At 38.7% G+C, this 19,817-nt stretch overlaps 1 long non-coding RNA gene across 1 annotated transcript; it reads right to left on the bottom strand.

Annotated features, from left to right (window-relative positions):
- Positions 1-929: 929 nt before the first annotated feature.
- LOC142436726 (uncharacterized) lies at positions 930-18,184 on the bottom strand. The gene is made up of 3 exons (XR_012782088.1): positions 18,096-18,184; positions 9,395-9,511; positions 930-1,004 (listed from the first exon to the last, which is right to left on the bottom strand). It is a non-coding gene; the product is annotated as an uncharacterized LOC142436726 (long non-coding RNA).
- Positions 18,185-19,817: the final 1,633 nt, after the last annotated feature.

Consider the following 19,817-nt stretch of genomic DNA (forward strand, 5'->3'; position numbering starts at 1 on the left):
CAAAATAATAATAATTTATAAATAATCAAGGGTTCGTGAGGGAGGGTGGGGGAAGGAGGGTGAAAATGAGGAGCTGATACCAAGGGCTCAAGTAGAAAGAAAATGTTTTGAAAATTATATGGCAACAAATGTACAAATGTGCTTGACACAATGTATGTATGGATGAATTGTAATAAGAGCTGTATGAGTCCCCCCAGAAAAGATTTTTTAATAAATTGTTCAGAAACTTGAATTTAATCTATATAAGTCAACAATTCGAGCATGAATTGATGTCTGAAACCAGCCTATACTTCTATATGCTTTTCTCAACCGTGTTTTAAATTCTGTATCATTAGCTAAATGAATAACACTATCGTTACCTTATGTCCCAGGAAGATGGTTTGAAAAGTTTTCGTTATCATAAAATGATAATGTTGTTTCTAAAGTGAACCAGAGACATATATAAACCACAGATATGTGAATGGATTTTGTGCTCCCATTTAAATCTAGCCCCAATCTAAGAACTATGAGTTCTTAGGATGTGGCCCTCTTTAATGCTTAAAGAAGTCACTAAAGATATAGGTGCTATAGAAAAAACAAAACAAAAGAGAATGAAAAAACAACAAACAAAGCCAAAGTAATATACTCATAAAAATTATATCTGTTTGTAATTAATAGATGAAAATTTTACTAGTACATTGCTTAGAACACATGGTAGATAAATGGAATCACAGAATGGAATTTTCCCACTTTTTGCAGTCCATTGTATATTCAATATCTGTAAGTCTTAACATTTACAAAAAGTACAAAACAAGGTGATCCATATTAAACATAATGCCTGTGCTATAAATTGTCATCACAAGGTAATTATTTTACTATTGATTCGAACATTTTCTTCATTCAATACTTTTATTGAAGTTCAAAGTATACATTCTTAAGATAATAAATACCTGGCTGTTTTTTCTTAGTATCACAGAGGTACCATCATCAACTTCAAATTCTCCGTAGTCTCTTAGACACCGTACCTGAAAAGAAAATCAGATATTTTATCCAAATTACCTTTTAAAATATGCAGTGATCATAACATGAAGTGGGATTATATAAATGCCCGAACAGTAAAAGTACTGTATTTTATGTGTCTGTTTCCTCCTCTGTGTACTTAGGACCCTTACTATTCCCAGATATTTACTGTGGTCCTAAACCTAAAGATCTCAATTTCCTACGTCACCGGGAAGGGAAAAATAAGCTTTGCAAATGTATACATGGATGGTATTACCAATAAGGAAACCAGGGATTTAGATAAAAGGAGACTACATAGTTGGACGTTTTCCTCTCAAACAATGCACTATATTAATCAGAAGGAATAAAAATGAGGGACATAACAGTGGCAAACAAGAAAGAAAAGAGCATTTTACCTCAACTAGATTGACCAGATCCTTCCCATAATCCATCAGGATAAAAGAACATACATCTAAAACCAAACTGTTTTTCTTTTTAACAATTTACTGGGGCTCATACAATTCTTATCACAGTTCATACATATACATACATCAATTGTATAAAGCACATCTGTACAGTCTTTGCCCTAATCATATTTTTCTCTTTTCCTTTTTTACATTTTATTAGGGACTCATACAACTCTTATCACAATCCATACATATACATACATCAATTGTATAAAGCACATCCATACATTCCCTGCCCCAATCATTCTCAAGGCATTTGCTCTCCACTTAAGCCCCTTGCATCAGGTCCTCTTTTTTATTTTTTCCCCCTCCCTCCCCTTTCCCCCCTCCCTCGTGTGCACTTGGAAATTTATACATCGTTATTTTGTCATATCTTGCCCTATCCGGAGTCTCCCTTACCCCCCTTCTCTGCTGTCCCTCTCCCAGGGAAGAGGTCACATGTGGATCCTTGTAATCAGTACCCCCTTTCCAACCCACTCACCCTCCACTCTCCCAGCATCATCCCTCACACCCTTGGTCCTGAAGGTATCATCCACCTTGGATTCCCTGTACCTCCAGCCCTCATATGTACCAGTGTACAGCCTCTGCCTTATCCAGCCCTGCAAGGTAGAATTCGTATCATGGTAGTTGGGGGGAGGAAGCATCCAGGATCTGGAGGAAAGTTGTGTTCTTCATCGGTACTACCTCGCACCCTAATTAACCCATCTCCTCTCCTAAACCCCTCTATGAGGGGATCTCCATTGGCCGACACTTGGGCCTTGGGTCTCCACTCTGCACTTCCCCCTTCATTTAATATGGTATATATATACATATATACATATACATATATACATATACACACATGTACACATACATACACACATATCTTTTTTTTTTTGCATGATGCCTTATACCTGGTCCCTTGGCACCTCGCGATCGCACTGGCCGGTGTGCTTCTTCCATGTGGGCTTTTTTGCTTCTGAGCTAGATGGCCGCTTTTTCACCTTCAAGCCTTTAAGACCCCAGACACTATCTCTTTTGATAGCCAGGCACCATCAGCTTTCTTCACCACATTTGCTTATACCCATTTGTCTTCAGCGATCCTATCATGGAGGTGTGCAGTCAATGATATGATTTTTTGTTCTTTGATGCCTGGTAACTGATCCCTTCGGGACCACTCGATCACACAGGCTGGTGTGTTCTTCCATGTGGACTTTGTTGCTTCTGAGCTAGATGGCCGCTTGTTTATCTTCAAGCATTTAAGACCCCAGTCACTATCTCTTTTGATAGCCGGGCACCATCAGCTTTCTTCACCATATTTACTTGTTCACCCACTTTGGCTCCAGACGTTGTGTCGGGAGAGTGAGCATCATAGAGTTCCAATTTAATAAAAGGAGATATTCATGCATTGAGGGAGTGAACAAACTGTTTTTCAAAGGAAATCAAGTCTTCCAATCTCTTGTTTCTCAGGAATACTTAAAAATACATTTAAAAGATTCAGTTTCATGCTCTTTCATTTTGCTTACACAGTAACTTAGCAATCAATTAATTTTCATTTAGTATTTTAAAAATAAAACAAAATTTATGGAAGATGGAATGTTAGATTACATTAAGATGCTTGAAATTAAAGTGCCAACATCCAATCATTTTTGACCTATAAAATATAAGCTTAATATAGTTCAGCTCACACATCACTATTACCTTAAAACTGTGAATCAAAGTTTGTTGCAGAGAGGGCACTATAAGTATTTCCATACTCCTGTCCCTCTATAGCAGTGTTTCCCAAAGTGGGGATACTGCAATGATCCAGGAGGAGTATAAAGCAGATAGCTACACTTTATCCTGGAGTATAGGCTATTGTATAAAAGTTTTTAATTTTACACACACACAAACACACACACACACACACACACACACACACACACACCATAGTGAATGAAGGGGTAAGTGCAGCGTGGAGACTCAAAGCCCATTTGTCGGCCACTGGAGACCCCCTCATAGAGGGGTTTAGGAGAGGAGATGGGTCAGTCAGGGTGCGATGCAGTACCGATGAAGAACACAGCTTTCTCCCAGATCCTGGATGCTTCCTCCCCCAACTACCATGATCCGAATTCTACCTTGCAGGACTGGATAGGGCAGAGGTTGTACACTGGTGCATATGGGAGCTGGAGGCACAGGGAATCCAGGGTGGATGATAACTTCAGGACCATTGGTATGAGGGGCAATGCTGGGAGAGTGGAGGGTGAGTGGGTTGGAAAGGGGGAACTGATTACAAGGATCCACATGTGACCTCCTCTCTGGGAGACAGACGGCAGAGAAGGGTGGGGGGGGTAAGGGAGACTCCGGATAGGGAAAGATATGACAAAATAACAATGTATAAATTACCAAGGGCACATGAGGGAGGGGAGAAAAAAAAGAGGACCTGATGCAAAGGTAAAGTGAAGAGCAAATGCTTTGAGAGTGATTAGGGCAAAGAATGTAGGGATGTGCTTTATACAATTGATGTATGTATATGCGTGGATTGTGATAAGAGTTGTATGAGCCACTAATGAAATGTAAAAAAAGAAAGAAAAAAAAAAAAGAACACAGCTTTCCCCCGGATCCGGGATGCTTCCTCCCCCCAACTACCATGATCCTAATTCTACACTGGTGCATATGGAAGCTGAAAGCACAGGGAATCCAGGGTGGATGATAACTTCAGGACCAATGGTATGAGGGGCAATGCTGGGAGAGTGGAGGGTGAGTGGGTTGGAAAGGGGGAACTGATTACAAGGATCCACATGTGACCTCCTCTCTGGGAGACGGACGGCAGAGAAGGGTGGGGGGGCGGGGGGTAAGGGAGACTCCGGATAGGGAAAGATATGACAAAATAACAATCTATAAATTATCAAGGGCTCATGAGGGAGGGGGGGCAAGGGAGGGAGGGGGGAAAAAAAGAGGACCTAATGCAAAGGGCTTAAGTGGAGAGCAAATGCTTTCAAAATGATTAGGGCAAAGAATGTAGGAATGTGCTTTACACAATTGATGTATGTATATGTGTGGATTGTGATAATAATTGTATGAGACCCTAATAAAATGTAAAAAAAATGATTAGGGCAAAGAATGTACAGATGTGCTTTATACAATTGATGTACGTATATATATGGATTGTGATAAGAGTTCTATGAGCCCCTAATAAAACAATTAGGAAAAAAAACAGGCCCAAAGAACAAAAGAAAACTGGGTTAGCAATATATATATATACATAAATTAAAATATCTATAAAGAGATTCTATCACCGCCCTCTAGTTGATTCTAACTCACAATGACCCTATATTGGTTTTCCAAGGCTGTAAATCCTTACAGAAACTAAGAGTCTCATCTTTCCCCTGAGCAACAGTTGGTAAATTTGAACCGTAAGAACCTCAGAACCCTGGTGGTACAGCAGTTAATCACTGGGTTGCAATCTGCATGGTCGACAGTTCAAAACTACCAGTACCAGTAGGAGAAAGCCTGGGCTTTCTACTCAGAAACCCATAGGGGATCCCTAGGAATCAGCATTGACTCCATACCAGAGAGTTTGGTTCTGGAACCTTATGGTTAGCAGTCCAATCAATGCCTATCCTACAATGCCAGCAGGGATCCTAAGAAAGAGATGAAGAGATGTAGTCAATGAATAAGGCCCATCTAGCCATCATCTCTTATGCATTGTATTATCAATTCTAGCCTATATGGCTATGGTTAAAATCCCATTTTGGAGGGATGGTTATGTGGAAAAGCCATCTCAGAAGCAGGAACACAGAGAAATGCTGGACCATCAAGGTGTAAGAGGCCCTAGTGGGACATACTTGAGATCTTTGTCTGAAGTGGTAGAGACTGAGATGGAGGCATCAAAGGCTGCATCACAGAGACCATGGGACAGAACAGAGGGACTAGGCCAAGACCAGAGCTGAGGCAAGGCGCCCATGACATAAAACAGAGGAGCAATACTGAGACTATGATACTTTGAGGCAGAGCAGTGGGCTGCCTTTCTGGCCCAAAGAGGCAAAGGGACTATGTGACTGAGAGGCTAAGGACTAAAGACTGACATGACTGCTGGATGACAGGAGAGGTACACTTACTGTTTCCTGATGCTGACTTGTGGTAACTAGTTACCTTCCTTAATAAGCCCACTAAATTGTGAATATTGTCTGTGAGTTCTGTGAGGCTAACTGGGACCGATAATTGAACCCGACAGAAAGGCAGTGTGTGAGGGAGGAGTGGGTGGTGTCAGAATAGATATTGAAGGATGAAGGATGGAGGCATGTCTGAACTCTGCCTCATGGAAACAGTGAAGCCAGGGAAAGTCAAATACGGCCCTCTGATATGTCTTCCTACATTTAAAGAAGCCAATCCAATTACTAGCACTAACAAATAAGAGAAACAACGTTACTGGATAACTCAACAGGATATTTGAGTTGGCAGAAGAACAGAACAGCTTATTGAGTCTGAGGAACAAAAGTAAAGAAACATGATCCCAAGGAACACCATCAAGCAAATCAATGCAAATATTATGGAAGTCCCAGAAGAGGGCAAAGGGTAACTAAATAAAACTTAATAGACAACAGCAGAACATTACCAAAACTTGACAAAGGACAAGAATGTACATATCAATGACACTTAAGAATTTCCAAATCAGAAGAAAGCCTGAGAGATCCACACCAAAATATCTTATCATCAAACTCTTTAAAAAAAAGATAAAATCTTGACAATATCAAATAAAATGAAGTACCAATTTACATATATAGAAACCCTGGAAACCAGGAGGTAATAGAGTCACATATTTAAAATAATGAAAGAAATGAACAGCCATCCAAGATTCCTATAGCCAGCAAAACTTTCCTTTATAAATGAGGATAAAATTCAAGAAAACAAATAAAACCTGAGGGAATGTTGAGACATTCCTTTAGATTGAAATACAAGGAGAGTAGATTGCAAGATGAAGCAATATAGAGAAAAAGGTGTTAGGTTCCTGGATTCAGGTACCTGAAAGAATTCACACAGCAGAAGCAGGTTTGTAATCCAAGTGATTTTATGGGGAAAAGGGAAGTTTCAGGTATTACAGCCTCAAATAATACACATTGTTTTAAGAAAGCATACAAGGATCCGCAGAACTGCACATGGGTTCACTGCTGAATGGGGAAAAAACACATAGAAAGAACAGGAACACATAACCCAGCACGTGGAACCAGGAAATCCCAGGGGCCAAAAGGGCTCCCACCCCCCACTTGTGGAGAATGCTGGAATGGAAGGAAGTCAAGGCAGGGTCTTTATTCCCTCCTCTCCACAACGGCTGGGGGAAGCATGGTTGAAGGTATTGGTTGGTTCCACTGGCTTGAGTTTAGGCCCACCTGTGTGAGGTAATGTAACTGAGCCTAATCTGTGTGCCCTGGTGGACCTCCCCTCGGGGCGGAGGGAGCTCTTGTCTGAGCATGCTCAGTTTGATTGTTCTAAAATTTAATGGATGCCTGATTTCTTCCAATCCTTTTGCTTTAGCCTTATGCAGTTACTGCGGAGACAACCCCCTTGTGGTGCTTATGTAATCTGATGTCAATTTGGGACTTGAGAGGATTAAGAGTGAAGTGGTGGAGTCTAGTTGGTCAATCAGGATAGCCAGTGAGGCCTCTGTGTGGGCATTGCCTTCGCCTGAGAATTCTGGGAACTCCAGTATTTCCTCCTTAAACAGGAGACGCTTCTCTCTCTCAGCTCACTTCCTTGGAGATGCTCTACTGGCAAGACACATGGCACTACGTCCTGGTAGCTGGGAAAGCCACACGGACCTACCCTGATGCAACAGACCTCTGGAGCCAGAGAAGCTACATAGAGAAGAACCCTGCCAGCGCTGAGATGTTTACAATGCTACTGGATCCAAAAACTTTCTACTCGCTGGTTCAAGATCGTCCTGCAATCGGAGTCATTGCATGTTTCGTGAGTCTGACGAGGCCTTTACAGATTGGTATCAGACATATGGGCTAATATTGGGCTCACGGACTTGACCTGGACTGGGCTGGGACGTTTTCGCAATATTCAGTTGTTCTTCTATATAAACCTCTTTCTTATAAACATGAGTTTCTATGAATTTGTTTCTCTTGTCTACCCAGACTAACACTCCCCCTTTATGGCCCCTATTCTGGCTACCTAACATATTTAGCCAACACCTAAGTTGAATGCAAACATTTTTCTTTGGTCTACTTTATTCAATATTCAAAAGTATACAAAAGAGGATAATAAAGATGGTTCAAAATCCAAAAATTAACTAAGCGCCAAAGTACGTGGTACTACTGGAAGAAATGAGGAGCAAAGAGAGGATAACCCACTTAACAAGTAACAAAATGACAACTATATGACAGGGACTTCAAGTGTGTGCAAATATGGAATTTAAAAACTGAAAAAAGTCCCAGAAACATTTGAAGCTCCTTGGTAAGTACTTCCTTAGTGGTAGTAACTTGCAATATGAAAGTATTAAAATGTCCAGTGTAAAAGCAGAGACCTTGTGATATGCATATGATACAACTTTGCTTATGGAAAGCTAAGAGGATTCAACACATTAATGAAGAACTGAGACTAAAGCTTTCTGTAGGGATTATGGCTCGATGGAAAAAAAAAGCCTCATGCTCGGGCCAATAAACACAATGATAAAAAGAGAAAAAAATAAATTGACACGGATTTCATTTATTTCAATGCATAATCAACATTCATGGAATTAGTGAAGAAATCAAGCCATGAGATAAATGCTGCAAAAGACTTCTTTAAAGTGTTAAAGAGCAGCAGAGTCAGCAAAATGACTGTCAGACAACAAACTCGGACAACTCTCAGCAATTATAGAGAAGGTCCACTAGGAGCGATATCCTAAACTTCATGGAAGAGAATCTCAATATGAAGTACATCCAAGCTTCTTAAACTGAGAGAGCAGTAGCAACTACTAACAGATTCCCCTCTTTGTTATAGGCTGTCCACACGCTGGGGAAGCGTCCCTCCTGCCTGGCATAGCCATTTTTTTCTGGTCCCAGAGCTAACCCAGCTGACCAAGCCTCTTGGCTTGCTGTCCCCTGGTGAAGAACAGCTTTGCAGAGTCAGCTTGGTGCAGACAGTCACTAGCCAAGCTTAACTTTTGCTTTGTTCTACAGTTCCACCAGCCCTTGCTCAACATTCCTCACCTTGCCACCCCCAAGCAGGAAATGTGTTAGCAAAACAACACAATTAGGGGGCAAGGGGGAAAGAGAAGCCTAGCACTTCCCGCACCAATCTCAAAGTAGACTTGAGAGGTTTAATTTAACCCCCCCCCATTGGGTGAGAAATCCACACACCTGGCCTCTAGACCTGGCAGGAACCCCATCTTATCCCTCAAGGGGTGGAGTCAAGGGACAGAGTTTTTGTGGGTTTTGAACTGCGGACCATGCTGATCGCAACCCAATGTGTAACCACTGTACCACCAGGGGTCCTTTTATCTCAGTAAAACTATGAAAACTAGTCCTCGGTTTATCTGACCCCAGCCATGCTATTTTTTAATCACCTAATATGTATATGAAAGGTGAACAATGAATAAGACAGAGGTGAATTGATAACTATGAATTATGATATCGCAGAAAAGCACTGACAAAACATCAACAGCCAGAAGAGCAAACAAAGCTATGCTGGAAGAGCTACAGCGGGAGTGCCCCTTAAAGAGGCCGACTCCGTGTATATGTCATCTGGATGGCAAGTCCCTGGATGGTCAAAAAGAGGAAGCCTCTCAGTGGTACACATTGACACCATGACTGCAATAATGGGCTCAAACAGCAATGTTTGAGAAGAGGGTGCGGGGCAAGGCAGTGTTTCATTCTGTTGTACATCTAGTTACTATGAATAGGACTTGGTGGCACCTAACAAAACTATATTCATATCTCCTTCTTACATAATAGGAGCATAATCCACACATTCAATAAAATCCATTCTCAAGAGGTAAAACTTACTTCAATATATAAGCTTTGGGGAGGCTTCATATCCTGTGTTATGTCCAAACATTCATTTCCTCCCAATGACCTCATGTAAGTAGCAAGGGACTTCTTATAACAATTGAACCATTCTATCTGAAAACAGAAAAATGGTCTTTTTACCAAGTGACAAAGAAAACAAGCTTGCCAACATTGTGTAATCGTGACTTCAAACAGCACATACGCCCATGTAGATCATGAGTGTGGCATTCCTGTATTTATATAGCGAACATTAATGGTTGTCTTCTACGAGTCAGGAACTGTCTGTGCACTTAGGATGGAGCATTCAACCAAAACAGACAAAATTCTTGTTATCACATAGCTTACAAACCAGTAGACCTAAGCACAGATCTAAAAAAACCATTCAACCAGAAACAACACTACGAAAAACACATGATTCAGTTATGGTCGCTTTAAATACTGCACGGACTCTTTTTATAAGAATGGAACAACATGCTTGAGCAGACAATGCAAATGTCCCCAAAGAGAAGGAAGGACAAGCAAAATGAGGAGTGCACACAATAGAAGATAGTGAGGCTTACTTTGGAATTCAGTTCTAAGTTGTATCTGACAAGGGTAAACCTTTATCACATGTAAAGTGGCGCAAGAGGTCACATTATTTTACGACTGCATTTGTAGGAAAGTCAGTCATCGGAATTCTATAAATGTAAAAAAGTAGATTAAGAGTTGCCAAAGGGCTGGGGGAAGGAAATAATAATAAAAGGCATTTGTTATTTTTTAAAGTCTATTATGGTTAGGGTGAAAGTTTACAGAGAAAACTCATGTTTTATACAATAATTTATATATATTTTGTTTTGTGACATTAGTTGCAATCTCCTCAGAATCTTATTTATGTATAATTACAGAAAGGTAGGCAAAACAAAGATGTACAGGTTAATGACATTATTAAGAAACAGCCTGGTCAAGGAGTAACACATCCTCAGCCCCAAAATGGAGACTTATCATTTTGTTCCATTCTGAAAATTTTACATTATCACCCAAGAATGCATCCCTAAAACACTAGTTTAGTGCTGTTCATTATTTGTACTTTAAATAGATCCACACAGTATTTATTATTTTGTGACAAATTTCTTTCACTAAACATATTTTGGATTTCTGAAATTCTACTTTAAAGTGATGAAGAGCAAGGATGTCACACTTTGAGGACTGAGCAATGCCATGGGATTTTCCATTGACCTTAGCCATGGGATTTTCCATTGCCTCATAAGCATATGAAAGTTGGACAACAATTAATAAAGACCAAAGAATAGATGCCTTTGAATTAGCATGTTGGCAAAGAACACCGAAAGTACCATGGACTGCTAACTGAACAAACAAATCTGTCTCGGAAGATCACAGCCAGACTGATCCTTAGAGATGAGTATGGCAAGACTTGTCTCACAAGTTTTGGGCATGTTTTCAGGAGACCAGTCCTTAGAAAACGACACAATACTTGGTACAGTGCAAAGTCAGTGGGAAAAACAAAAACAACTCAAGGAGATGAATTGATACGGTAACTCAACAATGGGTTCAAACATAACAATTGTGAGGATGCAGAGTCCAGTAGTACTTCATGCTGATCTAGACAGGGCCACTATGAGGCGGAACTGACGAGAAGGCACCCACCACTACTATGTTGGTTAGTATTGGGTTATGTGTTGGCTAAAGCCAAGGTCAACAGTTTGACTCAACCAGTTACACCTAGGGAGAAAGGGGATTTCTGCTCCTATAAAGAAATACAGCTTCAGAAACCTAAAGAGCCAGTTCTACTTTGCTCATCCTTAAGGATTGTTAAAAGTCAATGGCAGTGGGTGTTTTACACAATTAATGTATGTATGTATGGATTGTGATAATAGTTGTATGAGCCCCAATAAAATGATTTTTAAAAAAGAAATTATGACATAAGATTATCTCTCTCTAAAGTGTCTTGGAGTCTCTAACTTGTAAACTACTATTTGTCTACCTTCATGGAAAAAAATAATACACTAATCTTTGTTAAAGATGGCATCACCTATCCCTTATCGGTGAGTTCAAAGTGAAATGTTCACATATAGAAACTGAATTTCGGTTTATGCTCTGAGAAGGAAAAGGCAGAGGCAGTGATTCTCTCCATAGACTAGACCTTGTAGAGACTCTATTAACACAGAATTTGGAGCCCAGCTATAAGGGATTTCCATTGAACTCAAGGTCAAAATGAAGTCTAAAGTATGGAAATCTAATCTCAAGACTAACATTATAATTGTTAATTATAATTTTCTGGTTCTAAAATCAGCATCTTGAAGTCTTACTTGTGTGCCTTGTCATGACTACCTTGTACTAAACTAAAAAAGTTTATGCACGACAAGTTCATGTATTTATGTTTAAAATAAAATCCTCATCTATTGGTTACTTAAATTTTAAGATAAAATCCTACAAGAACTATTACTCTTAAACACTCTATGTTTTTAAAAAAATACTATAGCTATTGTTATTAGAGAAAGAACATGTTCTGTTCATTTCACCATAATAAAGAGGCACCCCTCAAGTCCACTTAATGTAAGATTCCGGCACAAAGACCATGGAAAAAGAACCTGAAAAATTAACTGGTAACGTAATTATTTAGTAGTTCCCTCAAGAAGCTGAGGTACTTTGTTTCTTTCTCCAGAACATGAACAGAATAAAAATAAAGCATGGAAATGTACTTAGCAATCCAAGATCAGAGGAGGCAATGGTATTAGAGATTAAAACCTGAGCAGACTGCGGATGACAGTGGAAGCCCAAAAACTCCATTTGCACAGTTCCCACACAGATTAAGCCTCCAGTGAATCTCCTTAGACCATGAACAAAGAATGGAAATAGTCTTGTTATACACTGAGTGCATTGGAAAGTAGGTTAACACAGATAATTTTTAACGTTATTGTTTTTCTCTCTTTTGGTCCCTTTTAAATTTGTTCTAGTTTTTATATTTTCTTTTGGATTGAGGGCTGTTTTTTTTGCATATGATTTTCTTTCTTTTTTTTTGGAGTTTTCAGTGGTTTATTGAGCATTCAATATTTTGCCATGATGACTTAGGATAGTTAGGTGTTTTTTTTTATTTTGTGTTTTACATTTTATTAGGGGCTCATACAACTCTTATCACAATCCATACGCATATGATTTTCTTTAAGTAAAATCTAGGATAGGACTTAGTTACTGTGAAGACTATAAATGGATTAAGTTTCTTTGGGTTAGGACAGGGCAGGCTGGGGCAAATGGTGAGTTTAAGACTGAAGAAAATGTTCTAAAATTGATGGAGATCATAACTGCACAGCTCTTTTTAATATATTTAAACCACTGGGTTGTGTGGTATATGAATTATGTCAATTAAACTCAAGTTAAATTTTTTAAATGCAGTTAGCAAGTAAATTGTTTATAAAACTCATGGCAAATTTACTGAATACATGCCGTGGCAATTACATTATATCCTGTCAGCCTGTCAATAAAATTGCAGCTTGATGACCTCATTTTGAGGCATGACAGAAATAAGTAGCTCAATGGAGATCAAACCCAGTCTCTCTGCCTTCCTTTTCTGCGCTGAGACAGTCAGAGAGCTGGAGGAGACCCGTGCCAACACTGAAATGCATACACTGCCACTGGATCCACAAGACCTTCTACCCACTGGCCTGCGATATTCCTGCATTTGGCATCATTACATATACTGTGAATCTAAAGAGGAATTTATCGACTAGTACCGAACATATAGGCTAATATCGGACTTAGGAACTTGATCTGAACTGGGCTGAGATGTTTTCTCAATATATAATTGCTCTTTTATATAAAGTTCTTATACACATGAGTGTATGACTGTTCCTCTAGTCAACCCAGACTAACACTTTCTTTCATAAGTGATATACTATACCAAACTCACACAATATCAGCATTGATCACATTCCGTTCTATGCTATGTTCCAAATGGGCAGCCTTAATCATCCTGTAACAACCCTGTTAATACAGCAGTTCTCAACCTGTGGGTTACGACCTCTTTTGGGGTCAAAGGACCCTTTCACAGGAGTCACTTAAGACCATTGGAAAACATGTATTTCCAATGGTCTTAGGAACCAAGTCACTGCTCCTCTATCCATCTCCAGGAGGGTCTGCCCACATACGAGTACGCAGTGTAATGACATAATCAGACAACCCCATCACATTCAACTTGTACAAATAAAGGTGGATGTGACAGGGTTGGCACCACAATGTGTTTATGTGGACAAGTCACACATGCGTAGAGAGCAGCTGCTGTGTTAAAAGCAGCTACTGTGTTAAAAGCAGCGACAGTGTTAAAAGCAGCAGTATTGGTGGTAAATGACACTTCATGAATTATTATTTCTGGGTAAAATCATAAACTACTGCAAAAAATCGATATCTGTACCATGGGAACTTTATCTGGATGCTGATTGGTCTTTTTATATTCAGCTGTGGTTGATGTGAATACTGCTCCTTGTGATAGTAACAGGTATGTAAAAACTCAACATAGAGAATGTTAAATCATAGGAAATTTTAATAAACTGTATTGACTAAATTGTGCCATGTATCATCTTTAGTACTATTTTTTTTTAAATAAGAAATTTAAACAAGACGCTTGACTTGAAGGGTAAACTATCTAGGCTTCATTGAGAGTAATTTACGCCTACTTAAAGACAGATTGCCCTACATGTAATAGCTACATACAAAAATGTTATAAAACTGTCCTTGGTTTTACAATGATAAATGAAAAACATAAAAATTCTTCAATCGAACAAGGCATGCAAGGATTTTTTTCATGTCATTTTTTTTGTTTTTGTTAAACAGTGAGAGCAAAATAACCTACTGAAATACAAAGAGAGAAGCTGAATGAGCAAGCCACTGATGGAGAAGGGGAGCTTTCACAGAACCAGTGTTTTCCCCATCCCATCTCCACCTGATGTTGATCAAAACATACCATTGGTGATTTAGTAAACGAATAAATAAACAAAGGGAAAATTTTAATATGCTTGTGTACATGCACCAGTTACTTTGTGTACAATAAAGGAATGAGGAAGGGGAAATGAAATAAAGAGAAAACTATACTGTAGTTGTCAGGAGGTGGTGGAATCAAACTGTGGTTTTCTAATCGAGAATGGATTCTTGGTCGGCTGGAAGAGAGTTCTGGAGGAAAGGAGCAGGCTCCCTTAGAAGATGCCTCCTGTCTGCTGCTGGAACACATCAATTGTATCTTCATCCTCCATTTCCAACTGTGCAGGTGTGTCTGTTTCATTGATTGGCTGTCTGTCGAATCAAATCAGATCTGACTCATTGACAAACCCTGTTCACAATAGGCTTCCATTAGCTTACTAAGTGGGTGTGCCTCTGAATCTTAAACTGCACCACAGAACCATCCTGCCCTACCACCTTCAAGTTAATCTGATCATTGTTCTCAGTCTTGACTCCTCCCTTGAGTTTTTTGTTGGCCAGGGTGAATGCTGAAGTCTTCTCAAAAGAGGTACCAGGTCCGCACCAAACGAGCACACAGGCAGCTGCAGGAACAGCAGGAGGAGGTGGCAGTGGTGGAGGAGGGAGAGCCATCTTTTGTATTATTAAAGCTATGGTTATATATTATTTTCATTAGCCAACCATCCCATGACAATGGATCATGTAGAAGAACGTTAAGAAAAGATAGTGAGGATTTTTTATGGTATGGTTTTACTTCAATGACAGCAGGAACTGAGAAACTACAATGTCTTACTTGTTGTGAAGTTCTATTAGTTGAATCTATGAAGCTGAACAAACTAATATGCCATTTTGATAGCAAATATCCGAGCTTTGCTGGCAAGGATACCAACTATTTTAAAAGCAAAGCTGATGATAAACTCAAGAAAGCCAGACTTGACACTGGTGGCAAGTACCACAAACAAAACGTAGCAGTCATTGAAGTTTCATATTTGGTGGCACTCAGAATCACCAGCGCTATGAAACCCTACACCATTGCTGAGGATTCACTGTTGCCAGGGGCCAGTAAATTGTTCGAGTTATGATCAGAGATGAATTTGTTACAAAATTGAGCGCAATTTTCTTATCAAATGACACTGCCTGCAGAAGAATAGCAGACAAGGCTGCTGATATTCTTGATCAGATAATCCAGGAAAGTAAATCTGCTCCACTTCCAATATTTAGCATCCAGCGTGATGAATCTACAGACGTTGCAAACTGTTCACAGTTACTGTTTACCTGAGGCATATTAATGATGGCGACTTTAAATATGAGTTTCTTTTTTTGCAAACCTCTTAAAATGGCAACTACTACACGTGATGTATTTGATAGTTGGTTCATTCTGAAAGAGCATAAGATCTCTTGGGAAAAGGTTTGTGGTGTTTGCAGATGATGCTCCACTATGCTAGGATGTCAATCTGAATTTCAACGTTTGGTACTGAGTCACCGAAAGTCACCGGAACTCACTGTATAACTCATCAGAAAATATTAGCAACAAATACACGGCCAAAAGAGTTACAAGAAGTAATGAGAAGCATCATAAATTCTGTCAATTTTGTAAAGGCGAGCACTTTAAACAGTCTACTGCTTTCGCAACTGAAGTGAGACGGTTGTCCAGAGGAAAAGTTTTAAAAGGTGTTTTTGAGCATGGTGATGAACTCAAAACGTTTTTTATCAGAAAACATGACCGCAGTTCAAAGCATTTTGCAGCGATAAAAGTGAGATACAGAAAATAGTTTGATTGCCATCTTTGCCATCTTGAATGAGTTACAATTTATTACTGCAAGGACAAAATGCAACATGCCTTGATTTATCTGAAAATATCTGATCATTCCAAAGGAAACATCAGCTTTGGGGAAAAAAATTGGATGAAAATAAAATTTACCAAAAAAATAATAAAAAGAAAATAAAATTTACATGCCTACCCTATCTGTTTTCTTTGAAGAACATGACACTGAACCAGACAAAAGGATTACAATTTCTGTGAAAGAACACTTGCATATGCTTGCAGATGAAATTTCATCGTACTTTCCAAATCTACCCGACACCTCATTTGCACTTGCCAGAAGCCCATTTGCAGTCAAAGTTGAAGATGTTCCTGAGATAGCACAAGAGACGTTTATTGAACTAACAGCGATGCAGCGAGAACTGATTTCTCTACAATGCCAGTTACAAAATTCTGGATCAAGTGTTTGCAGTCAGGTCCTGTTCTGTCGGAGACTGTGTTGCACCTTTTTCTTCCATTTCCAACAACTTATCTTTGTGAAACAGGGTTTTCCAGCTTGTTTGTTATCAAGTCTAAATAAAGAAGTAGATTTGTTGTGGAAGATGATCTTGTGCTCTTGCAAAGACTGTCTGGAGAATTTCTGATCTAGTGAGAAAGAAACTATCTCAACCTTCTGGCTTTTTACGCACACTGTCGCAAAATGTAGCAATGTAGTTCACTATTGTTATATTAAGACTGTTACTCATGCTACACCATGCTTCAAGACAAAATTTCATTTATTTATAATTAGAAATCAGTATTTCACAAGATATAATTACCTATTTTTGTGATTAATCACTATGCTTTAAATATGTTCAATTTGTAAACTAAAAATATATCCTACATATCAGATGTTTACATTATAATTCACAACAGTAGCAAAATTACAGTTATGAAGTAGCAACAAAAATGATTTTAAGATTGGGGATCACCACAACATGAGGAACTCTATTCAAGGGTCGTGGCATTAGGAAGGTTGAGAACCAAGGCTGTAGTAGGACACACTATGACCCCATTTTGTAAATAAAGGAGTGAACACAGAGCAATGAGGTTACTTGCCCAAGATTAGAAAGCAGTGTCAGGAGTTGAAACCAAGTGTTCTGACTCTAATGTTCTATCTTGAAATACTGGTCTAGCACCCTACCTTCAGTGACAAATACTCATCTTATTCTGAATATTTATTCATGCTGACTAGAAAACTACATATCTCCTAAGAATAATGTCGGCTTTTCAACTCCACTGATGAATCACTAATAAATAAAAGAAACTCCTTTTTTTATTGTTTGTCAGTTTTCCCTGTAGCACTAGAATTACTTACTACTACTCCCTTCCAGGAGGGTACCCCAGTGGCAGTTGCTACATTTGTCACTATTAATGGAAAGGTTGGCAATTTGAATCCACTTAGCTACTCTGTAAGAGAAAAATATGGCAGTTGGTTTCCATAAAGATTGATAGTGTATATGGATTATGTGCCAAATAAGACAGTTCAAAACAAAAATAATGTATAGCCTTATAAACCTCTGAGGCAGTTTTAGTCACAATCGACTTGAGAGTAATGAGTTTGGTTTTATACTTCCCATGCCTATCGCAGTAAGTACTAACTGCTTAAAAAACGCTGAAAACTTATTGCTGAAAAGGTGATCAAATCATGGATCAAATGATAGCAACTCAAAAGATTAGCTAGGAATCTTGGAGTAGTAAGCTTATGCTAGTGAGGAATAACTCAGAAAAGTATGGTAAGAATGGTTGCTTAATTCAAAAAGTATGTGTCAATAAATTATATATACAAACTGCTGAGTTAGTAGTTTATATTTACCTCTACACATTCTCACAAACAAAATATAGAAAATTTACAGAAAACAGAGAAATACTAGTAAACATCATTGTAGAAAAAAAAAAGCCAGGATCTCAGTATTTTCCCAAAATCATTAACTTGAAAAAGTGCTAACTTACTTCTTCAGCAGACATGTGAAATCGTAAAGCATTAGGCAACACACTGCCATATTCCCACCTAAGTGCACGAATCCGCAGTAACCGGTCATACCTAGGACATTGAGAGAGTATTAGCATACAAACAAGCAGGAAATCAGACACTGTTCTATCAGTAAGACTCAAGGATCTTATCAACTAAACTGTCATTTGTGGATTTTTTTTTTTTAAGACTCTGATGCAAATAGATCTACTCTAAGAAGACATCTTTGGGACTACCAGAAATCGGGAATAGGGAACTGGGCTGATGCCCCTAGCACTGTTCATTGTCGTAACTGTGATGGTGACACAGCAGTAATGTGGAAAAAGATCAGAAAGGCCCTTATTTCTTAGAGATGTATCCTAAAGTATATAGTGGTAAAATGTTATCTGATGTTTAGTACTTAGTTTTAAGTAGCCTAACATACATATGTCATAAATTATGGAAAATGTATTGTTAAATTTATAAGACAACTCCAGGAGCTTCACTATATTATTCTCTCTGCTTTCAAGAATAGTGCAATCTTTTACAATACAAATTTTAAACTGGAAAAACGAAATTAAAATGCTTACATTAAATCAAACTTAAAAGAAATAACTCACTGCCACATGGAGTTGTTTGACTCATACTGACACTGTAAGGACAGGATAGAAGCGCACCAGTGAGTTTCCGAGATTGTAACTCTTTTTTAAGAGTAGAAAGCCTCATCTTTTCCCCGCAGAACAGCTGGTGGTTTTGAAATGCTGTTTCTGGTTAACAGTCCAGCGCATAAACACTGAAAACACTCTCACTTCCATCATGCCAATGCTGACTCATAGCAAACCCCTGTGGGTTTCCGAGATTGTAATTATTTACAGGAATAGAAACACGGCCTTTTCCCCTCGGAACTACTAGTGGTTTTGAACTGTGGACCATGTAGATCACAGCCCAACAAGTAACCATGCTACCAGGGCTCCATGCATAACCACAGAGATAAATAAATCTGAGATCTGTTGCTATCAACCAGAAACTTAATTGAGAAACCCCATGGAAAACTCTTCTTTGTTTCCTGCTACTACAAGTAAAATCACAGCAGCTTACAAGTACGCAATAGTGCAGCGTCGATTTCTTAACAAAGAACAGTGCCGAAATTTGATGGTTGGTATCAAATTGCTTCTTCCGTCTGATTTTGCTTCATTACTAGGAAGAGAATTAAAGAGAAAAAGGATAAATACACTGCAGAACAACAAAAATTTTTAAGTTTTATTGACATGTAACAATTCACATCAAACAATTCAATAGTTATTAAGAATTGTACAAAAAACTGTACAATTACCACTACAATCAATTTTAGAACATTTTCTTATTTCTTGTACTCATTGTTATTAGCTTCCTGTTTCCCACCAACCACCCCTACAATCCCCACAAGAAACCATTAAATCCAGTTCCTGGCACTACAGAACCAAAAAATTAACTTTTCCATGATATTTTTCAAAGGACTGATACACGTACACATTTTTACCTATTTGTACGTAACAGTTTACCTAAGCAAATTGTGCTGCTTCTACTTCAAAACTTTTATTTACACATTACAAGATTAAAGTAAGAAAAAGCCAAGTTAACTAACTTGTCAATGCAATGATACTATAATGATTTAATCTCCTTTAACCATTTGGTATTGTACAGTTTTGCACACTGATTGCTTTCTATTATTTCAAAAGACAAGT

The sequence above is a fragment of the Tenrec ecaudatus genome, unplaced genomic scaffold (assembly GCF_050624435.1).
Source record: "Tenrec ecaudatus isolate mTenEca1 unplaced genomic scaffold, mTenEca1.hap1 Scaffold_552, whole genome shotgun sequence".
NCBI lineage: Eukaryota > Metazoa > Chordata > Mammalia > Afrosoricida > Tenrecidae > Tenrec > Tenrec ecaudatus.